Raw genomic sequence first — 26,985 nt, forward strand, 5'->3', positions numbered from 1 at the left:
CAGTTGACTTTATATAAATGAGACTGCCCTATATATACCCTTGATAATGTAGGTAGACCTCATTCAATCACTTGAAGGCCTTAAGAGCAAAAACTGAGGTTACAGGAGAAGGAGAAACTCTGCCTCAAGACTGCAGCATCAACTCCTTCTGAGCTTCCAGCCTGCCAGCCTGCCTTTAAAATTTCAGACTTAAGTCTGCAACATCAACTGTGGCCTAAGTTTCCAGCCTGCCGATCTGCCCCATGGATTTCAGATATGTCAGCTTCACAATCACATGAACAAATTCATTAAAATAAATGTCTCTCTCTCTATTTATATCTACTTATCTATTGTATCTAGATATCTATCTATTGGCTCTGTTTCTCTGGAGAACCCTGACTAATATACCACATTGCTATTCTCAGGGCCCAGTACAGTGTTGGCACATACTAGATACTTGATATATACTTGGAAGTGAAGGAATTAATTATTTTATATTTTATTTTTAAATTATTAAACACTGTAGATTATATAAGGTATTTTTTTCTTTTGAAATAATTTCAAATTTATAGGAAAGTTAAAAGAACAGTACAAAAAAATCCAGGGATACTGTTCAAGTTTCAGCAACCATACTGATGGTAAGAGATTCCAATCAAGGATCATGCATTGCCTCTAGTTATCATGTCTTTTCAGTCTCCTTCAATCCAGAGTGGTTCCTTGACCTTTATAACCTTCAGACTTTTGAGCATTATAAGCCAGTTATTTTATAGAATGCCCCTCAACTACGGTTTGTTTGATATTTCATCACGTTTAAATTAAATGTATGCATTTTTGGCAGGAATATCACAGAAATGATGCTGTGTTCTCATTGCATCCTATCAGGAAGCACACAATGTAAATTTGTCCTATCCTGGATGACAGTTTGGATCATACGAGCAAGGTAGTGCCTGTAGAATTCTTGTAAAGTTATTTTTTTTCTTTTGTAATTAATATGCAATTTGTGGGGAGATACTTTGAGACTGTTTATCCTGTTTCTCTTTACCCACTAATTTTAGTATGTATTGATACCTGTCTGAATTACTACTGTGATGGTTACCAGTGCCCTAACGGCCCAGTGGTTAAGTGATTGGCTGCTAACCGAAAGGTTAGCAGTTTGAACTCACGAACCTCTCCTTGGAAACCCTATGAGGCAGTTCTACTCTGTCTTATAGGGCTGCTATGTGTCGGAATCAACTCGACGACAACGGGTTTGGGTTGGTTTGGGTATGGTGGTTACCAAGGAGCCCTGGTGGTACAGTGGTTAGGTGATTCGCTGCTAACTGAAAGGTTGGCAGTTTGAACCCACCAACCGCTCCTTGGGAGAAAGAGGTGGCAGTCTGCGTCTGTCAAGATTACAGTCTTGGAAACACTATGGGGCAGTTCTACTCTGTCTTGTAAGGTTACTATCAGTTGGAATTGACTCGATGGCAACAGGTTTGGTTTTTTGGTTTATGATGGTTACCAAAGTGGTTATTTTCTAATTCTATCATTCCTTCAATATTTGTTAGTTGGCATTCTACTCTAAGGAGGAGTTTCCTGTGTCCATTATGCCAGGGGCTGACTGTTAAACAGACCATCAATTGCTCATATGCAGGTTCAACTTGAAGCTGAAGAAAATTGGAACAAGTCCACGAGAGCCAAAGTACGACACTGAGTATATCCCACCTGAATTTAAACACCATCTCAAGAATAGATTTAACACATTGAACACTAATGACTGAAGCCCAGATGAGTTGTGTAATGATATCAAGGATATCATACATGAAGAAAGCAAGAGGTCGTTAAAAAGACAAGAAGGAAAAGACCCAAATGAATGGCAGAAGAGACTCTGAAACTTGCTCTTGAAACTTGAGCATCTAAAACTAATGGAAGAAATGATGAAGTAAAGAGCAACTTAAGAAGATGAAGTAATGACATGTGCAAAAACCCAGAATTAGACAACCAAAAGGGAAGAACATGCTTGGCATTTCTCAAGCTGAAAGAACTGGAAAAAAGGTCTCTATGGGTAAAAGATGCATTGCATTGGGCAAATCTGCTGCAAAAGACCTGTTTAAAGTGTTAAAAAGCAAAGATGTCACCTTGACGATTAAGGAGCACCTGACCCAAGGCATGGTGTTTTCAGTCACGTCGTATGCATGCGACAGCTGGGTGACAAATAAGGAGACCAGAGAAGAATTGATGCCTTTGAGTTATGATGCTGAAGAAGAATATTGGATATACCATGGACTGCCAAAAGAAGGAACAAATCTGTCTTGGAAGAAGTACAAACAGAATGTTCCTTAGAGGCAAAGATGGCAAGACTATGTCTTGCATACTTTGGACATGTTATCAGAAAGGGTCAGTCCCTGGAGAAGGACATCATGCTTGGTAAGGTAGAGGGTTAATGAAGAAGAGGATGACCCTCAAAGAGATTGACACAGTGGCTGCAACAATGAACTCAAGCATAAGAACAATGGTGAAGATGGCGCAGGACTGGGCAATGTTTCCTTCTGTTTTTCATGTAGTTGCTATGACTCAGAACTGACTCGACAGCACATAACAATGACGACATGGGCAAAAAAGAAGATGGAAGGAATACAAAGAGTCACTATACCAAAAAGAACTGGTTGACGTTCAACCATTTCAGGAGATAGCATATGATCAGGAACTGACGGTACTGAAAGAAGAAGTCCAACCTGTACTGAAGACACTGGCAAGAAACAAGGCTTCAGAAATTGACAGAATACCAACTGACATGTTTCAACAAATGGATGCAGCACTGGAAGGGCCCACTCATCTATGCCAAGAAATTTGTAAAACAGTCATCTGTCCAAACAACTGGAAGAGAGCCATATTTATGCCTATTCCAAAGAAAGGTGATCCAATTGGATGTGGAAATTATCGAACAATATCATTAATATCACATGCAAGCAAAATTTTGCTGAAGATCATTCAAAAGTGGTTGCAGCAGTGCATGGACAGGGAACTGCCAGAAATTCAAGCTGGATTCAGAAGAGGATGTGGAACAAAGGATATCATTGCTGATGTCAGATGGATTCTAGCTAAAAGCAAAGAATACCAGAAGAACGTTTACCTGTGTTTTATTGACTATGCAAAGGCATTGGACTGTGTGGATCATAACAGCTTATGAATAACATTTTGAAGAATGAGAATTCCAGAACACTTAATTGTGCTCATGAAGAACCTATACATAGATCAAGAGGCAGTTGTTTGAACAGAACAAGGGGATACTGCATGTTTTAAAGTCAGGAAAGGGTCAGGGTGTTACCGGGTAGAAACTCCAGGTTCTTGCTCTGCATGATTCATATTGGCCAATAAATGAGAGATCCAGGCGGGAGAACAGGAAAGGCACCTTTATTTCATTGCACAAGGAAAGTAGTCAGTCAGAGCTGCTGCTGCCAAGACTGTTCACCAAGGACATGTAGGCAAGTTACTTTTAAAGAGGTTTACAAGTAGGGAGTTCATACAAGTTACATCAGCAACATTCTTAGTCATAATATGCAGGCACAATGCAGTTTACATATAACCTCCAAGCAAAAGCAGGATTCAAATGCAAAGCTGGGGAAAGAGGGGAAGCCCAGCAAAGGAAACACGACTTTTCGATACAACATTGTGGGGGAGGAAACCAGGCAAAGAAAACATGATTTTTAATACAGCTGTGGGGGCTCTATCTCAAGGGTTGTATCCTTTCACCATACTTATTCAGTCTGTACACTGAGCAAATAATCTGAGAAGCAGAACTGTATTAAGAAAAACTGGCCATCAGGATTGCAGGAAGACTCATTAACAACCTGTGATATGCAGATGATACAGCCTTGCTTGCTGAAAGTGAAGAGGACTTAGAGCACTTACTGATGAAGGTCAAAGACTACAGCCTTCAGTATGGATTATACCTCAACATAAAGAAAAATCCTCATATCTGGGCCAATAAGCAAGGTCATGATAAATGGAGAAAATACTGACGTTGTCAAGGATTTCATTTTACTTGGATCCACAAGCAACACCCATGGAAGCAGCATTCAAGAAGTCAAATGATATATTGCATTGGGCAAATCTGTTGCAAAAGACCTCTTTAAAATGTTAAAAAGCCTGATCCAAGCCATGGTGTTTTCAATTGCCTCATATGCATCTGAAAGCTGGACAACGAATAAGGAAGACTGAAGAATTGATGTCTTTCAGTTGTGGTGCTGGTGAAGAATATTGAATGTACCACAGACTGCCAAAGAACAAGCAAATCTGTCTTGGAAGAAGTACAGCCAGAATGCTCCTTAGAAGCAAGGATGGCAAGACTACGTCATCTGGACATGTTACCAGGAGGCAACCAGTCCCTGGAGAAGGACATCATGATTGGGAAAGTGAAGGGTCGGTGAAAAAGAGGAAGACCCTCAATGAGATGGATTGACACAGTGGCTGCAACAGTGGACTCAAGCATAGCAATGATCATGAGGATGGCACAGGACTGGGCACTGTTTTGTTATGTTTTACATAGGGCCGCTATGAGTTGGCACCTAACAACAGCTACAACATTATACATTTATTTGTTTATAACAGTAGGAACTCATGGATTTCCTCATTATTCAATGAGCTATAATCTGTCACTAACATTGTTTTTTTTTTGTTTTGTTTTTGCTTAAATTGTCTAAGATTTGACCAGTAGGATCCCTTTGAGCTCTAAGAAAAACATGTCCTTTTGACATATTCCTATTGTTCTTTCAGGCATTCCTTTTTGCCCTGGTACAGTAAGAATTTTCAGGAGCATGTATCTTCTCTATCCCAATCCAGGAATCACCTATTTTTCCAAGAAGCCTTGGTTTGTTTTAGTGCCAAGTGGTGTTTAGAAACCAAGATCTGGTTGTGAAGTATTCTTGTGGCTACCTCAGTGTGGTTGATCATATGGCCTCTTTGTGGACAGAGGTAAGGAATATGCACGCCTATACATAAGCCCAAAACCCAGTGCCGTCGAGTCGATTCCAACTCTTAGCACCCTATAAGACAGAGTAGAACTGCCCCATAGAGTTTTGAAAGAGCACCTGGTGGATTTGAACCACTGACCTTTTTGGTTAGCAGCCATAGCAGTTAACCACTATGCTACCAGGGTTTCCTGCCTATACATGTATCTTTATATATTTCTGGAGTTCCTAGGTGTCACAAACGGTTAAGCGCTCGACTACTAGCTAAAAGTTTGGCAATTCGGAACCACCTAGAGGTGCCTCAGAGGAAAGGCCTGGCAATCTGTTTCCAAAAGGTCACAGCCTTGAAAACCGTAATGGAATAATTTAGTCTGTGCACATGGAATTGACTTGACGGCAACTAACAACAACAACATGTATTTCTAACTCTTTCCATATTTCTATCTCTTGAAAAACATAACTTCATACCTCTGATTCCAGTCCAGTAAAAACCAAAAACCAAACCCATTGCCATAAAGTAAGTTGCAACACATAGCAACCCTATAGGACAGGGATGAACTGCCTCATTCATTTTCCAAGGAGTGCCTGGTAGATTCAAACTGCTGACATTTGGTTAGCAGCCATAGCTCTTAACCACTGCTCCACCAGGGTTTCCAATACAGGGTTCATTCTAATTTAATTCCCTTTCCATAATATTAACTTCCTTCTTCAACAATGAAAAACATGGATCCCATTAGCTTAATATATTTACTTATTTATTTAATCCCCCTTTACTAATCTCTGGAAACTCTCAGGCTGCTGCCCCACTCTGATGCTTTCCCCTGTATGGGCTGCCAAAAGCACTTTTGAGTGAAATATTTGGAAGGAAAAGGAGGGAGGAAGGAAGGGAGGAAAGAAAGAAAGGAAAGAAGGAAGAAAAAGAAAGGAAGGACAGAAGGAAAGGAGGTAGGGAGGGAGAGAGAGAGACCTCCTAGGGGCTCGAAAGGTATATTCCATACCAAGGCTTTACAAGAAGAACAAAACATCTTTCTAAAACTTAGGCTTCAGAGAACTAATGGATTTTTTTTCCCCTCTCTGGCAATATGCTGCAGAGAGAACCTAAAGGGTTAAGGCAGTTAGAGTTTTCATATCCTACCCCTTTTGAAGCTTGAGATTCTACAATAAAAATTTAATTGATCAGTGAGAAAAGAATGTCAATGTTGCTTTGTACTGAAGCCCCTCCACCCCTGCCTTTTTTTTCCCTTTCCTGTTCTGTTTTGTTTTCTTCTAAATTCAAGTTGTTAAATAGAGTTTGACCTTCTCAGGCTTCAGTGAGAACATGTTCACAGCACACAGTGGTTCTGATTAGAACCGAGTCCTGTGAATTTTATGGTGGTTGACATTTGCTGTTTCATAACAGGTCACTACAAAAAGCGAGGTGTTTCAACTGCAGCCAAGACTGTGAGTTGGAAGAAATTCAGTTAATGACTTGGAATCCACAGGGCATGTTCTGTTGTGAGATGGTCACTTGGACCACATCAGGGGCAATTTATTACCTCTCTTTTGTTAGCTTAATGGAAGGGCTGAACCTTATTTGCCCATAAGAGCTGTACCAGTCTAGGATGTATGTTCCAAATGGGCATGCATGCATGATCAAGCTTCTCCATATGGTGTAGTGATTAAGTCTACAGACTACCTGGCCAGGATTCCAGCCCTGACTCCATTACATGCTCATTGTGAGTGACTGAACACATGCAAGTTAATTAAACTCTTTGTGTCTCAGTTTCCTCATCTGTAAACCAGAGGTGATAATAGTACCTTCTATATAGGGCGGTCATGAAGACTAAATGAGTTAATACCTATAGAGCATTTAGAACAGTGTGGAGCACTTAATAAGCCCTTTGGAAGCACCCAAGGTGGAAACACTAACTTTGAGTGTGTGTGTGTGGGTGGGGGGATGTGCACAGGGGGTGGGAGTAGCCAGAAAAGATTTGGAAGTGTAAGTGATTCTTGAGGAATCTTGAAGAATGAGTAAATTTTCCAGGCAAATAAGATGAGGAGGAGAGAGGGCATCCCAAGCAGGGACCACCTCGTGGAAAACATGGTGCTGTCTGTGAACTGCAAGTAATTCAGTAGAATTGGAAGAAATGTGTTTGGGGCAGGGGCATGAGGCCTTTGCTAGGCTAAGAAGATTTTGGGTAGTAGGTTGAGACTGTCTTACACGACTAAAGGGATGAGCCCAGTAGAACTATTTGGGTGTTCGGGAGTCTAATTGAGGAGCTGCTAGAGAGAGACTTAATGATAATAGAATAAGGATCTAGGCATAGTGAGCTTGATCTACTTCATGAGGTCTTGGTTGTTGGAGGTGAGGGTGGTTTGGAGGGTAGCATGGGGGATGCCCACTGGAGTCTTGCTCATGGTCCTGATCCTCTGGGCCTCACGTCTGGTCATAACAACACAGCCTTGGGTTTTCTGCCTGGCTGCAAAGGTGTGAATCAATAGCTGCACACCTCCCTGGCAAGGCCTCCCTCAGGTGATTACAGTTTTCAGAGGGAATCATTGACTGCCTGGCATTCCAGATTGATGAAGGAATTCCATGCAGACAATTTGGCTGGCCGCCTTCTACTCACAGAAGAGGGTTTTGCCATCAGTGCCAAGGTTTCAAATTGGCATTTTTATAAAACAGGCAAAACAGCCCATTATCTAATTGATTTCCATAAATTACAGCGACTAGTATTTTTTAGGGGAGTCAATGTTGATATGCACGGTGTTGGGCTGTTTTTTGGAAGGCACTCAATTCTAGGCTTGGAATGAATGCCCTCTTTACAAAGAAAGGCCCAATAGTCCTTCACTGAAAAAAAAAAATTGAAACCTCCCCATTTGAACTGCTTTTACACACACAATCTCTAAAAACAAACATTGGGACTCTTTACCGAGTTCCTTTTGCAATCTGTCCTAAGTAAAGGAAATGTACCATGCCATTTTAAAATGAATTACAGGTGACACATACTACAGCTGTACATATCTCATATCTCTTAGCACAAACAAGCCTTCAGCCTAACAAAAGTTCGTTCTGTTTGCTTGGGTTTAATTACTGTAGGAAATGATCAGTCTGCCTCATCTTAGGCTACTCACGCTTTGATGATGGCAACTGTCTTTGACTTGTTACCAGAAGAAAGTCTGTGTCACATTCCATCCACGTGGTGCATTACTTAGGGGAGCAGATGTGAGGACTGAGATGACTTTGTAAATAGGATATGGTGTTTTCTCCCCAGAAAGGCAGGACCGTGAGGGAGTAAAAGGAGTCAAATGACATGGAAGCAGATGCCCTGTCCCTCGCCCCGCTCAGTGTGCTGGAGCTGGTTCTGGGTGAGTGGCCCTGCCTGTTTGCAGCTACGCCATTCAGTGTTCAAAAAAAAAAAGTGTAACATGCTCAACTTCTCCCATGCCACCCCTAAAGTGAATAAGCAAAGAATCCCACTCAAGTGGAATTCTCCCGAGTGCCTGTCATGTGCCAGACATTATACTAGGTGCCGAGAATAATAATAGAGCTAACATATATTGAGTCCCTGGGTGGCACAAATGACTATTAATCAAAAGATTGGTGGTTCAAACCCACCCAGAGGTATCTCAGAAAAAATGCCTGGTGATCTGCTTCTAAAAGGTCACAGCCTTGAAAACTCTATGGAGCGGTTCTACTCTGCACACATGGGGCCACCATGAATGGGAATAGACTGGATGGCAACTGTGTTTTTACAGACAGGTATTGAGTGATTGCATGTGCCAGACGCCAGTCCAGCTGTTTTATGTGGATTAACGCGTAAATCCTAATGCTGGGAACTACGTTTCTCAGAACCCCCTTCTCTGTATGGCTCAAGGTTAGAGTTGACCAAAAGTGAAGTTGTGTGAGATCTGGAGACAAAAGTAAAACAACAGCCATTGTTCTCTGAAGGTTGTTATTATTTTAATGCAAGAAGAGACAGATCAAAAGGGGCTGGCAGGTCCTAGATCTCTTTCTTTCTTCCCCACTTCACATCCAGCTCTCCTTCTTGACTGTCAGGCCTGATTACCAGAGGCCACCCAAGGTCCATCATCAGAGCTTCACTGAGAATCTAAAGGGGTAGGAGGCACAAGGAGTCAACAACCTTCAGTTAACTTCTCTACTGATGCGCTTTATGGACTCGACCCAGATTTCCCATTAAACTGACTTGTTCCCCTGTGCCAGGATGGGTTAGTGACTTTTTTCCTTATCTTTCAACTCTCCTTTCCGGACCCTTACTTCCCCAGCTCCTCCCACAATTGTGCATGGTCTCTGATAAACTCCTTATTCCAAAACAGACTGATACACGCAGTCACAAAAATTTCTGATCTGACTTTACTTTGCCTTTTGGATCAAGATGTTTTGTTGAAACCTAAAAATGTTCCCTCTATCTGAATACCTGTCAGCATTTAAACCCTAACAATGTATCTCCTGCATTTTGCTTTATAGGATCATTACTCATACCTTTGACATACGTAGTTCTACTCCTGACCCTCTTCTTTTGCTGACCCTTGACTAGTAGTCGTAATAATGATTATTAACATTAATTACACATACATAAGCTTCCAGGAACACCGCTAAGCACTTTACATGCATAGCTCCTTAATGCTTCACAACAACCCATTCAGGTAGATGTTATTGATAGCCCTGTTTCATAGATGAGGAAACTGAAACTTTGAGAGTTGTTAAATAACTGACTCAGTCACCTAACTAATAAAGGGTATGAATGGAATTACACCCCAGATTAACGTAGCTCTGTTTTTTAAAAAAATCTGTTAATTGTGAAAATATACTTAAGTTTCCAAGGTACTCAATCCCCTCCCCCACCACCACAAAGTAATGCAATTATTTAAGGGGAAGTGGATTATACATGGAAACCCTGGTTGTGTAGTGGTTAAGAGCTACAGCTGCTAAGCAAAAGGTCAGCAGTTTGAATCCACCAGGCGCTCCATGGAAACCATATGGGGCAGTTCTATTCTGTCCTTTAGGGTTGCTATGAGTCAGAATCGACTAGATGGCAATGGGTTTTTTTTTTTTTTGGATTATGCATAAAGCACCAAACTTAACTCATCCTGCATCCATCTGCTAAAAGCTTCCATAGATTCAGAAAAGGGTTCACATATAAATGAATAGAGATCATATTAGCTTCAGGTTGCTCAATAGCAATGCAGGAAACTAGGAGACAGGAGCAATACCTCAACATTCTGAGAAGTAATTTCTAAGAAATAATTGTGCATGGTCTATGATAAATTCCTTATTCCTAAACAGACTGATATATCCAATCACAAAAATTCCTGGACAGACTTTATTTTCTTTTTGGGCCAAGATGTTTTGTTTAAACCTAAAAATGTTCCCCCTATCTGAATACCTATCAACATTTAAATGTAAAAATTTCTGATCTCACTTTATATATATATATATATATTTTTTTTCATCATTTAAAGAATTTCATACCATTCAAACTTTCTGTCAGGTGTGATAGTAAAAGGTAGGCATTTTAAGACATACAAAGCCTCAAAAAATTTATCTCCAATACACCTTTCCTCAAGAAGCTATTGGAAGATATTTTTAATAAAAATGAAGGCAAAAATTAAGAGGAATTAAGAAATAGAATCCAACATTGGAAAGAGGCAAAGGGAATTGGCAGGATGATTAAGGATCTTAGCATGGTAGCTGTGTGGCAGTCCCAGACACTGACCAGTTCATTGGAGCTAGAGGACAGCCAAGAGATGACTTCAAGAAAAGAAATGAAACTGATTATCCAATGTGTTTGTAACTTCATGCTGTAAGTGGAAGTTCCTGATAAGATACTTTGATCATTAAGCAAAGAAACACAAGAAATGTAAGGATTAACTCCCTGAAGAAAAGAAATTTTGTATAAGAAAGAAATATAATAAAAGACATCACGTGACCCATTTTCAAAATCATTTTATAGTAGTAATAATTTGAAAACTGAATGTTTCTTTGGCCAAAAATAATGGCATGGCTATATTCAGAGGATGGGGATTAGAAAAATGTTGGGCGAGTGATGCGTAAGTATGGAATAAAAAATTATTAAACCCTCTTAGTCCCTAGTAGGGAGTGAAGAAAATATATGTATCTATCTATCTCTATCTCAGGAGCCCTAGGTTAAGACCTTGGCTGCCAAACAAAAAGATTGGCAGTTTGAATCCACCAGCTGCTCCTTGGAAACCCTATGGGGCAGTTCTACTCTGTCCTGTAGAGTTGCTATGAGTCGGAATTGACTTGTCGGCAATGGGTTTTCGATTTATCCCTATCTCTATTTCTCTCTCTCTAAACATAAAAACACACCTATACAAACTCTAAAAATAAAATATAAGGATGTTTATTTTAAATATAGAGGTAAATACCAGAAGAAACAAAAAAATAACAATTGAACATGGTTATCTTTGGGGTATGGGAACCAAGGGTAGGCAAGAATATGGCAGGGGACTGAAAAAGCTGGTATTATTAGCTTTGAAGAACTATTTGACTTTTTTAATCATGCACCTATATTACTTTAATAATGATAAAATTAAATGAAATTGAACATATGAAAAACATTAATAGTTTAGTATAAGTAACTCTCTTTGCAAAATATCTACCCAGTTCAGAACTCTTCTTTTAATATATTAGCATAAACTATTGATAAGCATTGGAGTTTTTTACACTTATTTTATTATCTGTTGTTGACTCTTGAATACTTTGGAAATAAGGAGGCAAGCTCAGGGCTGAGTGAGAACCATTTTCATACCTGAGCTTGGGAGTGCTAATCCATTGCTCCTTAGTGCTTTGATTTTTTTAAAATATTCTTACATCTCTGTCACCATGGCTGTTGTTATTTTTTTTTTTCGAAGCCATGAGGGAGTGCGTTCATTGACTCCAGTGATGAAAAATTGTATAGTACATTGCCTATGTCTAAAACTAACATCCTTCAATTATCAGTAGTGCGTACTTTTTTGCTGAGCTTCTGCTGGCATTAACTTGATATTAGAATTTTACATCAACAATTTTCTCCTTCATTTTAATGGCCACTAATTTCCGTTTCTGAGCATTTCATGCTCCAAAGCCAATCACATAAGGAGCCCTGGTGGTTAAGCACTCGGCCACTAACTGAAAGGTCGGCGGCTTGAACACACCAGCTGCTCCGCAGAAGAAAAAGACCTGGTGATTGGCTTCTGTAAAGATTACAGCCTTGGAAACCCTATGGGGCACTTCTGCTCTGTCACATGGGATCAGCTCTGAGTTGGAATGACTCAACAGCAGTGGGTTTGTTTGTTTGTTTTTTGGTTAGCAATCACATTATTTTAACCTTGTAGGTTTAAACAGGGCTTGCATAAAAGTACCATCTATGAAGTCGTACGTAGTATAAATATAAGCCCCAACTCTGGCGAAAGATGCCCTACTTGAAAATGGTCTGCTTCATTCACGGGAGATTTGATTACAGATATTGGGGGTCAAGTGCAGCATCCATGTAACGGAGTCTCTGAGTTTTCTGAAGTGGCTAACTTTCCTGGGGCAACAAGGTATAGGGCAGAAACAAAGGTGTGCAGAGGAAACCAGTTTGTCACAGTTGATAAGATTGGGAAGTGTGTGCTTAGTATTATCCAAACCATGGTTATCGAACACTATTCAAACCATGTGTATTGGAGCACAGAAACCCTGGTGGCACAGTGGTTAAGAGCTATGACTACTAACTAAAAGGTCGGCAGTTCAAACCTACCAGGCACTCCTTTGAAACCCTATGGGGCAGTTCTACTCTGCCCTATAGGTTCTCTATGAGTCGGAATTGACTTGACGCAATGGATTTGGTTTCGGTTTTTGGTTTATTTGTAGCACACAGTGCTAGTTGTTATTGTAATGCAAATGTATTCAAGTGTGTTGCCATTTCACTGGAACTTGAGGTGGAGCTGGGGAAATACATACAATAAAATATTAATATGATTCAAGGCCAAAATGCTATGATTTATATTATAAACACAAAATGTTTTGAGAGTGCAGTAGAGATAGAGATAAGCACTTTAAGATCCTGAGGGCATTTCAAGAGGTGACCATAGAGGAAGTAGTATATGATTTGAAACCTGAAGAAAGAGCAGGCAGTTAAATTGGGAGATGTAAGGGAACTCAAGCGAAGGCTACAGAATTAGCAAGGTTGGGGGGTTAAAGAAATATATGATGTATTCAGACTACAGCAAATAATATACTGTGTGTGTGTGTGTGTGAATGTTTAGGAAGGGCACATGAAAAAAACACAGTTGAAAATGAAGAATTTTTAATTTAAAAATTTTTTAAGATTTTTAAGAACTAAAATTCCACTTGGACTTGACTGGTAAAGGGATGACCAAGAAAGGTAAAGTACTGTTAGGATACCTTTAGGTATTAGATATTACTGCTTAAAAAACCCAAACCCAGGCGCTCCTTGGAAACTCTATTACTGCTTATGCCCTCATATATTTCCAAGAATATTGTCTCCAAGAATAAGAAATAAAATCAAACTCCAGCTTCTTTGCGCAGCACACCTAAGTCCAAGTAGATCAATTCCACTTGAACGAAACTCTTTGAGGTGATAAGAAAACACTTGATACTTGGTCTTGTAATAAGAGGGATCATGTCATGTATTTCTTCCAGCTCAGTGGGCAGGTATTAGATGCCTCATTCCCGTCACCAAAAAGTTACATGGAGCTGGTGTAGGCCTCAGGTGTCTTAATCATCCCCTGCTGGAATTAGCTGGACCAGGAAATCTTCACCTCGCTTCGCACATTTTACCCCTCTTAACTATTAGATCATCCCCATGCTTCTTCCTCGTTTACCCTGTGGTCAATCACAGGAAGTACGAGCAGTGTAATGGAGTGTGAACCTTCAATAAGCTTTCAGTGAAGAGCCTGGGGCAGGGCGAAGAGCAATAATAAGAAATGAAGGCAACTGCAATTGATTTTTTAGTAATGACTAGTTCTCATGTTTTCTCCATACCCCAGAATACCTTGAGATACAGCAAACTTCATTTAATATACACTTATTACATTTTATTTAAATGAAAGTACTACCTACCCAACGATAAGTAAATATACGACAGAACGATTAAGTAACGTTAAAACCTCCTTGCCGTCAAGTCATGTTCCGACTCATAGCAACCCTGGAGGACAGAACAGAACTGCCCCATAGGGTTTCCAAGGCAGTAAATCCTTATGGAAGCGGGATGCCACATCCTTCTCCCGAAGAGCAGCTGGTAGGTTCTAACTGCTGATGAACCACTGATCTTTTGGTTAGCAGCTGAGCACTTTACATCTGCACCGTCACAGCTCATCTAAGTAACATATTGTTATTTGTTTTTAGGTGCCGCCAAGTCGGTTCCGACTCACAGTGACCCTACGTACAAAAGAACGAAACGCTGCCCAGTCCTGCGCCATCCTCTCAATCATTGTTTTGCTTGAGCCCATTGTTGCAGCCACTGTGTCAGTCCGTCTCCTTGAGGGTCTTCCTCTTTTCCGCTGACACTCTACCAAGCATGATGTCCTTCTCCAGGGTCTGATCCCTCCTGACAACATGTCCAAAGTACGTAAAATGCAGTCTCGCCATCCTTGCGTCTAAGGAGCATTCATGTTGTACTTCCAAGACAAATTTGTTCATTCTTTTGGCAGTCCACGGTATATTCAATATTCTTCTCCAACACCACAATTTAAAGGCATCGTTTCTTCAAGTAACATTAAAAATTAGGACCCTATAATTTATTTAACTTGATTCAGCAAACATTTTCCCTCTACCTACTATGCAAACAGTTAAGAGCTTGGCTACAAACCAAAAGGTTGATGGTTTGATCTCACCCAGAGGTGCCTTAGAAGAAAGGCCTGGCAATCTACTTCCAAAAGATCATAGCCATGAAAATGCTACAGAGCACAGTTTTATTCCGAAACACATGGGGTTGGCCATGAGTTGGAATTGACTTGATGGCAACTGGTTATTGGTTTTGTGTTTGTTTACTATGAGCCAAGCACTGCGAATTCAAAGATGAGATCATATTCTGGTAGGAAACAACAGTACAAAGAGAACTATAATACTGGTTGGATTCTGGTAAGTGCAGTTAGAGGTATACTGTGTTATTTGAGCCCTTGAAGATGAATTTGGGAGTTAGAAATGATAGAAGCAGTCATGTCACAGATGGAAGGATGGCTTGTGGGTAAATAAGTAAGTTCTGTCATCTCAGGCACTTTATTATTCAGGGGTCTTCTGTAATGGAAAAATGGACTTTAAGTAAGCGGCAAGTGGCTTTCTTACATACTCTAGTAAGGTCTGAGAAAAATGGACAGAGCTATTTCACTGAAGAAAGCTTTAAAAAAGAGACTGACTGCCATCTTGATTCCAAGCAAGAGGTCATGCCAGTTGATGGGTGCAGTTTGTAAAGCAGCATCTCTAAGAAGACATCTGTATGAAAGTCTAAAGGAACTTGCACTCTTCTTTTCAATTCCCTGTGAACCCAGAGGTGGGTTAGATATTTTTGGAACGTGCCACAGACAGCCAGGCAGGTTGGGGATTTCATTCCGGCCCATCTCTGTTCTGGAATAATGAAAGAAGCGCCAAGAAATTGTACTTGTCAAATCTGTCAGGAACTAAAAGCAAGAGGAGATGATTTTGACAGTTGTCAGCAGCCATTCTGCTGATCACCCATGTTACTACTGCACTGTTTCTGGGGGAGTGATGGGTGAGCAGCGAATTATGTGTTTCAGAATTAACTCAAAACGATCTCTTCAAATGTAGTTGTTGAATTTCGGCAAGTTTGGAAAAGCTGACTTTATATCCCAGTAAGCCCTGTATTTGAGAGAGAATGTGTGAGAGGCTTAATCTGTGTTGGATATGTATAGAGCAGACAATAGGATCATCTTCCTGTCTCATCGCTCAGTTCTTGTTTTCTTGCTCTTGGTTTTACTTGCAAATCAAAATGAGCTTCCTGACACCCATGTGGAGTTGGGATGCAGTGCATTTCTCTCATTTCCACCCTCAGTGTGGGAATAACAAACAACCAAACAAACTGAAGCAGAGTCTGTCCTACCAAAACAATGTAACTGTCCAGACAAGGGAGGGAGTGTTGCCCTGGAGGAAGATACTGACTGTGTGTCTATGTAAGGTTAGCGAGGGAACTTGTTGGATTGTTTTGTGTGTGAAATCGTGGATTCATTAATCGGAAAGTTGCCTTAAGTATTACCTAATCCATCTCTGCCTTGGAGTAGAATTGAGTCATTATGCTCTTCCAAGGATTTTTATCTGATCTAGGGTTTAAATTGAAAAAGAGCAGATTATCTGAATGTATTGTGATAAAGGTTTGATCTGGAAGTAAGAATTAAATACGACAGAAGTTTGGGATTACCATTAGTTTCTGGAAGGCAGTGTCATTTCAGATCTAAATCAAAAGACCTGAAATGAATTTTAGACTGTTTATTCTACTTATTAGTTGTGTAGCTTTGGACAAGTCCTTCAGCTTCCTGAGCTCATTTTCATCATGGGGTAATAATAATAGATACCCTGTATATGGAAACCCTGGTGGTGTAGTGGTTAAGAGCTGTGGCTGCTAACCAAAAGGTCGGCAGTTTGAATCCACCAGGCACTCCTTGGAAACCCTACAGGACAGTTCTGGTGTGTCCCATAGGGTTACTATGAGTTGGAATTGACTCAGTGACAATGGGCTTTTTTGGTTACCATGTATACGTTAGCAAAACCAAACCAAGCCTACTGCCATCAAGTCAATTCCACTCATGGTGACCCCATGTGTTACAGAGTAGAGCTGCTCCAGAGAGTTTTCTTGGCTGTAATCTTTTGGAAAGCAGATTGCCAGGCCTTTCTTCAGCAGTGCAGCTGGGTGAGTTCCAACTGCCAACCTTCGGGGTGTGTTCCAACTGCTAACTTTAGGCTAGTAGTCAAGCACAAACTATCTGTGCCACTCATGGCCCTTGTGTATGTTACAGGGCTGGTTTTTAGAAGTGTCAAATGAGATAATATATTAAAGCACTTTGGAATCTCTAAAGAACTACAACAAATTTGAGGTATTATTAAAGCAGCGATCATGGCTTATGTTTTTGTAAGCCCCAAAGTGTTAATGTAGTAAGATTTCACAGTGAACAAATATTCCCGCCCCCTCCCACCCTTTGATCCCCTCTCGTTCGCCTGCCTGCCTTGCCTGCCTTGCCTGCCTTGCCTGCCTTCTTCTTTCCTTCCACAGTTCATAAGCCCTTACAGTATCCAAACCTTGTATTAAGCATGGAGGATATAATGACAAATCAGACCTTTTCTCTGTCTTCCCTGATGAATTATTGATAGAAATGTTAATGTTAGAATTTCATTTTCAATATTTCCTTATTACATTTTAAATGTTCCTTGGTGGAGGGAGCATTTACAATCTTATTATAAAAAGTTCTCTGAAACTTTTTCAAACTTCAAGTAGCATCCAATTAATAGAATGTGAAAAAGAATTAGTGCATCATAGGAGCCTTGGTGGCACAGTGGTTAAGAGCTACAGCTGCTAACCAAAAGGTCAGCAGTTCGAATCCACCAGCCACTCCTTGGAAGCCCTGTGGGGCAGTTCTACTCTGTCCTACAGGGTCGCTATGAGTCGGAATCAATTCTACAGCAATGGCTTTGGGTTTTTTAAGAATTTTTTCTTTGTATAATAGAATAAAATATAGTAGAAAATTTCAGAAAGCATTTCATATATTAAAGATAAGTATTATTTCATGATACTAGTGTTTCGGAATACACACACATATATATACACATACACGTGTGCATACATGTGCGTGTGTCTGTCTACACCACGCAAGTAAAAATGATTTCTTGCTGTGAGTCACAATAAAAAAATGCTTGAAAAGCACACATAAAAGAGGATTCCTTTTTTCTGCATTCTGACAGGTCAAGTGGGAAGGCTCTTTAGTGAGATGTTGAGGAAAAGAGTAACAGAGAATAGAGAAGGGCTAAGGCTAAGAGAGGAGTCCCTGTGTAGTGCAAACAGTTAATGTACTCAGCTTCTAACCAAAAGGTTGGAAGTTCAAGTTCATTCAGATGTGCCTTGGAAGAAAGGCCTGGTGGTCTACTTCTGAAAAATCAGCCACTGTAGACCCTATGGAGCATAGTTCTACTCTGATACACGTGGGGGCAACTGGAACCGGAAGGGCTGAGAGATTAAACCTTTCTTTCTTCCTCATTTACCTTGGTTTACCCCAAGCTCTGCTAAAATTTACCAAAAGCAACTTTTCCATATTTCAATTCCTTTTAAAGGGTCCAGTATTGTAGTCCAGAAAGAAAAAGAAATGAAGTTGCTTAGCTGGTATTTAATAAAAAGAAAAATTTTATATCCATAACCACAGCAAAAAATAATTTTCAGGGAAAATATAATCAGTACCATATAATTAGGTCTTGTATAACCAACTAAAATTTCAGATGGTCCTTTTTCAATAAGGAATATAGACATTACTGTTACAGGAGAATTTTAACCTAGGACATGAGTGTCACAGCTCCTCAGAACTTTCCTGCAGCTATCTAATATACTGTGAAAATGCTCTACCTTGGTTTTCTTTTATTTTTTATGTAGTTTAACTTGAACAGGAGATTTGTACCTAGAATATAGGGTATCCAACTTGAACATGAGGCATCTGATTTGAATAAAATAATCCAACCTGAACATGAGACACATCTAAATCAGTTCCACATTTTTCTGTCTTTTAAATCAAGGCCTAGGTATTTAGTCAAGTAGATTCTCTAAGTCGATCACATACATAATGTGAGGTAATCATTAGTGCTGTTCACCAGATATGTCCAGGTCTCTGTTTTCTGCACACATGGTAGGATTAAACTTACAGTTGAGTTTTGCCTCATGATTTCTGGTCGATTCATTGAGTAGAAGTAATGTGTGGTCACTCCCAGCTGAAGGATTTAATTGTCAAAATAAGGCCTTCCAGAAGACTATTCTCAAAGGTAAAGTTACCAAGGACATTTGAGATGGTGGCTGCTCTTTCGCTGTGGATCCCTGAGTTAGCAAGGTGATCAGAGCCCCTAAAGACTGGAGCCTGACATGTAGCAACAACTAGAATAATCCTTTCGTTGTTTTAAGCCCTAAATTTTTGTGAATGTTGTTTTTGTTATTATAGTGTAACCTGCACTATCCTGCTCCATACACATAATGAAATAAACATCAGTGAGGTTCACCCAGGCATAGTGGTTAAGTGGTATGGCTGCTAGCCAAAGGGTCAGCAGTTCGAATCTGCCAGGTGCTCCTTGGAAACTCTATGGGGGAGTTCTACTCTGTCCTATAGGGTCACTATGAGTCGGAATCAACTTGATGGCACTGGGTTTGGTTTGGTTTTTTTGAGGTTCCCCCACAGTTTCTGAACTAGCGGTTGATAAATAGGTTTGTTTGAATTAGAACTATAAAAGCCCAGGATTTTGACAAAATTGACCAATTTATTCAGTTGAAAAAATAGACCAATTATTTGTTTACATACATGACAAAAATCACAGAAATGCTTGTTAAATGAATTAAGTTTCTACTTCATGGAGATCTCCTGTCTCATATTCATAGAGAAAATGTTTTAGTCACTTGGCTATTAAAACCAAAACCCGTTGCCATCGAGTTGATTCTGACTCATAGTAACCTTATAAGAGTCATTATAATCCCATAAATTTCATAGCGGTGGCAATAATGCCTGATTAAAAGGTTGAATAGTTGAAAGAGTTAAATTTATGTAGTAACAACACAAATGTCTAGCTGCATTTATAGGGAAAGCAGGACCAACACAATGACAAAACATATGAGATGGCAAAAAAGGTGAAAATACATTTAAGTACATTATATGAAGCTGATACTGAAAAGATATTAAAAAGCCAATTCATTTAAGTCCAAAAAGGTCTAAACTGTAGAATTTTAGAAATGTAAAGTCTCAGTAAAGATCTTTGGAAACTTTATGGCAGTAAAGTGTGATACCACCAAAGTAAACCAAGTATCAAATAAAATTTGGGGAACTTTAGATTAGCAAAATGCCAGGGTATAAGTATGTTTATAAATCAAATCCCCCAAATTCCACAAAAACAAGTCCAAAAAAAAAAAAACCACAAAATGATATTTATACAACCCAGCACTATCAGAGAGAGAACTAGAAGATTGAAGGTAAATATTTGAAGATAAAGCACTGCCTCTTGATGTTCTGAAATCATAGAGAAATATGATGAAATGTCTTTAAAATGTAAAGTATAGAAATTTCCAGTGTTCCTAACATATGCTACCCATTGGTAATAACTGTCTGCCATTTTCCTTTTTTGATATATATGTCCCTGACTGGCTCCTTATTACAAGGCTGAATACCACAGCTGAGTTCAGTGCCTTGTGATGTGAATATTAGTCATGTTCAAAAACCTGAAGGGAAAATTTCCCTTCTGATTTTGCATATTGAAGTTTTTAATGTGACTTGTAAGGCTGCTATTTCCAACCATTTTTAGTCATGACAGTGATTATATTGATAAATAGGATAATTACGGGATTTTTCTCATTAACCTGACCAATCAGTCTTTTACTCACTTTATTTTATGAAATCATCTGGCATTGATATTAAAACCATATTGATGAGTAATGATATGCATTGTGTCACTATTAGAAAGATGAGTAATTTTTAAAGAGCCCTAAGAAATGGAAGTCTGGACACATTTATGATCATCCTAATGCTTTTACTGAGAATATAAATTTTAGGTATGGAATCTTGAAAAATGAAAAGTTATGTATAAATCTAAGATGGTCATTGTCACCATCATCATCTATGTAAGTGTTATGAATTGAATTGTGTCCCTCAAAAATGTGTGTCAACTTGGTTTGGCCATAATTTCCAGTATTGTGTGATTGTCCACCATTTTTTCATCTGACATGATTTTCCTATGTGTTGTAAATCCTACCCTTTAATTAGGCAGGATTAGAGGCAGTTATGTTAATAAGACAGGGCTCAATCTACAAGATTAGGTTGTATCTTCAGTCAATCTTTTTTGAAATATAAAAGAGAGAAGTTCTCAGAGAGAGAGGGGGACCTTATGACATCAAGAATGTAAAACTAGGAGGGGAGCGAGTATTTGGACCCTAAATTCCTGTACTGAGAAGCTCGTAGACCAGGGGAAGATTGATGACAATAACCTTCCCCCAGAGCCAACAGAGAGAGAAAGCCTTCCCCTGCACCCTGAACTTCGACTTCTAGCTCCTAAACTGTGACAGAAGAAATTTATCTTTGTTAAAGCCAACCATTTGTGGTATTTCTGTTATAGCAGCACTAGATAACTAAGACAGAATTTGGTACCAAGAGTGGGGTGCTGCTCTGACAGATTCCTAAAATGTGGAAGCTGTTTTGAAACTGTGAATGGATAGAGGCTGGAAGAGTTTTAAAGTGCCTAATAGTAAAAGCTAGATTGCCTTGAAGAAACTGTTGCTGGAATTATGGACATCAAAGATAATTCTGGTGAGGATTCAGAAGGAAATGAGGAGAGCTGTTACACTGGAGACAGAGCAGATGGCAAGAAGCAGCAGCAGAGCCAGGAGACCAGCATGAGACAGCTCTGGAGCCAACCCAAAGAGCAAGAGAGCTGAATGCCTTCCTGGAAGAGTAGGATTCCTTCAGGCACTTATCGGTGGAGTTACGCTTGCTGACCCACTGAGCAAAAGAGCTGTCTTTCAGCTGAAATTTACTGGTGAAGTGGGGGTGCCTCCAGGCACTCATTGGAGGAGCTACAGTGCTTTGGAACACTTGGCAGAGCAGGGAAGATGGGGATGGCAAGCCCTGAGGGGCCAACTGTCCATGGAACCAGGAAGCAGAAGCTGAAGAGACAAGGAACACAGGGAACAGAGCTGCCTTGGTCTCAAAGGGTGGAGTCACCACTCAAATGGACTAGGAGAATGGGGCAGCCCAAATGCCAGGTAATAGTGTTGCCATTCCAGTGGACCTAGAAGGTGGACCTGAAGCCCAGGGCCCAGGGGCCTCCACTCGGAATTCAGAGACCATGGTCCACACCCGGAACCTGGGGGACAGGACCATTGCCTAAATAGTCTCAGAGAACAGAGGATTATTTTTAAGCCTTGAGAGCTAATGTAATGTGTTCTGCTGACTTGCTTGGTGCCTGTTAGCCCTTCTTTTCCCTTCAATTTCTCCCATTTGTAATGGAAATGTCTAGTTTGCTCCTGTTCCACCATTGTATTTGGAAGTAGGTAACTTGTATTCTAGATTTTACAGATGAAGAGGGATTTTGGATTTGGAGTTGATTTAAGACTTTTGTTATGATGGGGTGAATGTGTTTTACATGTGGCAAGAACATGAATTTTGGGAGGCCAAAGGGTGGAATGTTATGGATTGAATCATATCCCCCCAAAATGTGTGTCACCTTGATTAGGCTATGATTCCCTGTACTGTGTGATTGTACACCATTTTGTCATGTGATGTTATTTTCCTCTCTATTGTAAATTCTACCCATATGAGGTTAATGAGGTGGAATTAGTGACAGTTATGTTAATGAGGCAGGACTCAATATACAAGATTAGGTTGTGTCTTGAGTCAGTTTCTTTTTGAGATATAAAAGAGATAAGCAAGTAGAGAGACATGGGGACCTCATACTGCCAAGAAAGAAGCACCAGGTGTATAGTAAGTCCTTTGGACCCAGGGTTCCTCTGCTGAGAAGCTCCTAGACCAGAGAAAGATTGATGACAAGGTCCTTCTCCCAGAGCTGACAGAGAGAGAAAGCTAGCCTGGAGCTGGCACCCTGATTTAGACTTCTACCTGCCTAAACTGTGAAACAGTACATTTCCCTCTGTTAAAGCCATCCGCTTGTGGTATTTCTCTTATAATAGCACTAGATATCTAAGTAAGTCAGTAAAATGTTTATTTCTTTAAAAATTCTATGCAAAAATCCCGCCATTTATACATAGGTGCACATGGTTTCTAATAAAAAGAGAATTAAAGATTCTCAAAATTAGAAGTAAGCTTAGAGTTGATCTAATATAGGGGCCTTAAGCCATTTACCATTTATGTAGGTGGTCAACCCAGACATTGTAGGGGAAAATTTATTCTGTCCCTTTATGCAGGAAAAGTAACTATTTGGGCCTGAGTTGAAAATGGGTCACTCAATGAATAGAATCATAGACATATGCAGTGTAATTAAGTGACCTTCTTGGCTAATAGTGTACAACCATTTTACCCCTAATGTCCAAGCAGGCTACATTTTGAAGTAGTCTATCTCATTTCATCTTTACAAGTATGCATATGATAAATAGTCCCTTTAGATCATGATACTTTTGTAATGTATTCATGGCCAGGAACTAGGTAGATTGTGCGTGTTTAAACTTCTGGACGTATTTGGAATGCATGGAATATTATGATAATGTAATTAATACAATATAATATAATATATAATGAAAATTACCTCGCACTTCTGCTTTCAGCCACAATGGAATAAGAGCCATCACATTTACTCTCCCACCTGAAACAACAGAAAATTTGGACAAAATAAATGAAACAATGGTTTTCAAAACACTGGAATCAGGCAAAAAGGAGAGTGATCCCTGAGTGATGGGAAGAAATGAGATACCCCAGGTAATTTTCCCAGCGTTTGCTTTATGATTGCCTGAGCTTATTGTCTTCAGAGAGTTTCCAGGCTTTAGTGCAAAGAGAGGGAACCCAGGAATCAGACCAGGGAACCCTCAGAATCGGGGGAGGCAAAGACAGCTGGAGTTCTCAGGAATGATTACTGGAGATGGGAATCTTACCTTAAATTTAGCCATATTGATGGTCAAATTAAATAAAAATGATACAAATATCTCCAATTGAAAGGCAGAGGTTATCAGATTGGACCCTCCACTGTCCTGTTTAAGTGATTGGCAGTCTAAGTTGGCACTGGTAATTCCAATGGACCGGTGTAGTTGTGCTTGCATTTCTGTAACACCAAAACCCACTGCTGTTGAGTCAATTCTGATTCATGTTGACCCCATGTGTTACAGAGTAGAATTCTCCCATAGGGTTTTCTTGACCGTAATCTTAATGGAAACGGATCCCCAGGGCTTTTCTTTAGTGGAACCACTGGTTGGGTTCAAACTGCCAACCTTTAGTGGTTAGCTGCTAACCACTTGCACCAGCCAGGGACCTTGCTTTTCTGTAAGCTTGTTATAAACTGAGTTTATATCATAAAGAACATTAATGTATAGCCTTTAAAATGGCCTACTTACTTAAGTATCATAAACATAACTTCAGAAATAGTCTTGATTTTCCCAAATAATGATGGTGACATGCACAAAACACTGTTACATTTATTCCGTGAATCACATGCAACGTTTTTCTTGAGTTCCCTAGCTCTGTATCTGGTTTATCAAAAATATAATGTATGCTAGTCTTCTCAATCCTAATCACTGCAATTAATGCAGCCTAAATAATGATTCTCGCCTTACATGCAGGATGGTTAGATTTGATTCCTGGCCAAAGCACCTCATGCACAGCTGCCACCCATCTGCCAGTGGAGGCTTGTGTGTTGTAATGCTGCACAGGCTTCAGCTGAGCTCCCAGACTAAGACAGACTAGGAATAAAGGCCTGGAGATCTATTTCTGAAAATCAGCCAATGAAAGCCCTATGGATAACAACAGGTTCTATCAGCAAACAATCATGGGGATGACTCAAGATTGAGCAGCATTTCATTCCGTTGTGCATGAGGTCACGATGAATCAAGGGCTGACTAGATGTCAACTAACAACAAAAACAACCCAGTTTTTACTCCTGTGCCCTTGGGAGGAGGCTTGTTGAGAATGAAAAGTCTATTTCAAGTGCCTACCCTGCAACTCATGAAAGTTTCCCATATCTACCATTAGGAAGCAGACATTTGGGCCTAGGTTAGTAATTATTTAATCCTTGTTCTACCTCAGCAATTAGCAAGTGCACAAACCATCTCTCTTAGAACAAGCTTTCTCCCTTTTATTCAAATCAACAGACCAGACTGGCACTATGAGGAGAACTACACTTGGCACCTTATGTCATAAAATCAGGCAAGTGCCACCCAGGAGGGCTGGTACCTGGAAGTAAAAGCCCATGCTTAGAAAACGAAAAAAAAAAAGGCTTTTGGTAGTCAGTGGCCAAAAGAGCCCTGAAGCTTGCTGTTCATTTTTACTTTTTATCAGCTTTTGTTGAAAGCGATTGGCTCTAGAGAGGCAGGGCCAAGATGGCGGAGTAATCAGATGCTTCCTGTGGTCCCTGTTACAAGAGAGACCCCCCAAAACAAGTGAATCAATTATATATGACAAGCTAGGAGCCCTGAACATCAGAGGCAAAGTTGAGAAATCGGACTGAGCAGCAAGGGGAGGGACAGACAGTCCAGAAGCAGCGAGGGGTTGCCAGACCTGACCGGGTGGGAACCGGCTCCCCACAGGCCAATTCCACTGGTGTGAGCTTAGTGAATCAAGCCGTGGCATTCTGGATGTGTTTTCCACATCAGGAGAGAACAAGGTGCAGAAAGTCTGCTTGACCCTCCAGCACAAGTGAAAAGCGGCCCTCGATTGGCAAAAGATAAGTACCTGTATTTAACCTACTGTGTGCGATCCAAAAATACCCCTTCAGGAAAAATCTCTCTCCCACTTACCTGCCTCTCTTCCCATTCTGCACTGAGTCCAAGCTGGCGGCATCCTCTGGGCCAGAAGAAGGACCCTGCACTTACCCTGTGCCATTCTCCTGGCCTTGGGGAGGGAAAAAATTAACAGGGAAAAAAAAAATCTGCCAGCTCCCCTAAGCTGGGAACTCAGGGCAGAAACAGCTCCTTTGCCTAGGCACAGGCATAAGAGGTCCACAGATTTTGAATGCCTTTTACCCTTGCATAGACTTGTGTGGGCTCATTTCAACGACATAGGCCCTCATTATCACAGTATAACAGAGTATATACCTGAAGTCTAACTTGAACTGTTTCAGCTACATGGTGGAGAGGCAGGTTTGTGACAGTTCACGCCACTCTGCCTATTAAGCAGAGCCCTCACGTACCCACATTGGGAGCCTAAGGACTGGTGACTCCACCCATGACCACCTTAGCCACCCACGACAGGGGTCCAAGAATAAGTGGTGCCTCCCAGCCCTTACAGCCAACAACATTGGGTGTCCACAGTACAGCTGCAAAGCACACCCCCTATGCACACTAGGGAACAGGGACAGGCTTTTCTCACAGACACTCGAGCGGTCGTCAACCCCCTGCCTTGCTCAGCGTGTGACCCCCTGCTGCAGCCAGATACCTGTGCCTACACCAATCAACCCTGCTTGTCTAGGACTGTAGGTGAGAACCTGCACCACACACTTGGTGACTGACTACCTGGAAACCTGAGCTGAATCCATACAAGAAAAGTGAATGGACTCCTAGGCTCACATACCTAGTAACAGCTCTAACCACCTGGTGACAGGATGTTAGGGCTTCAAAGGCACCAATAGTCAAACTAGCTCACTCGAGCAGCCTATTTGGGCATATCAAAACAAAATAAGAAGCTAGGACACAGTAAGCAAATATAAAATAAATAAATACGATAACTTATGGGTCAGAGACAATAGTCAGTATCAAATCACATAAAGACCATACATGCTGAGATCAGAAGAACTAGATGGTGCCTGGCTACGACCAATGACTGCCCTGACAGGGAACACAACAGAGAGTCCCTGACGAAGCAGGAGAAAAGTAGGGTGCAGAACTCAAGTTCTAGTACAAAGACCAGACTTAATGGTCTGACTGACACTGGAGGGACCCCAGAGGACATGGCCCCTGGACTCTCTGTTAGCCCAAAACTAAAACCATTCCCAAAGCCAACTCTTCAAAGATTAGGCTGAGCTATAAGGCATAAAATGATACTGGTAAGGAGTGTGCTTCTTAGTTTAAGTAGACACATGAGACCAAGTGGGCAGCTCCTGTCCAGAGGCAAGATGAGAGGACAAAGGGGGACAGGAGCTGGTTGAATGAACACAGGAAATACAGGGTGGAGAGAAGGAGTGTGCTGTCACATTATATGGAGGGCAACTAAGGCCACA

Source organism: Loxodonta africana, chromosome X, assembly GCF_030014295.1.
Source record: "Loxodonta africana isolate mLoxAfr1 chromosome X, mLoxAfr1.hap2, whole genome shotgun sequence".
NCBI lineage: Eukaryota > Metazoa > Chordata > Mammalia > Proboscidea > Elephantidae > Loxodonta > Loxodonta africana.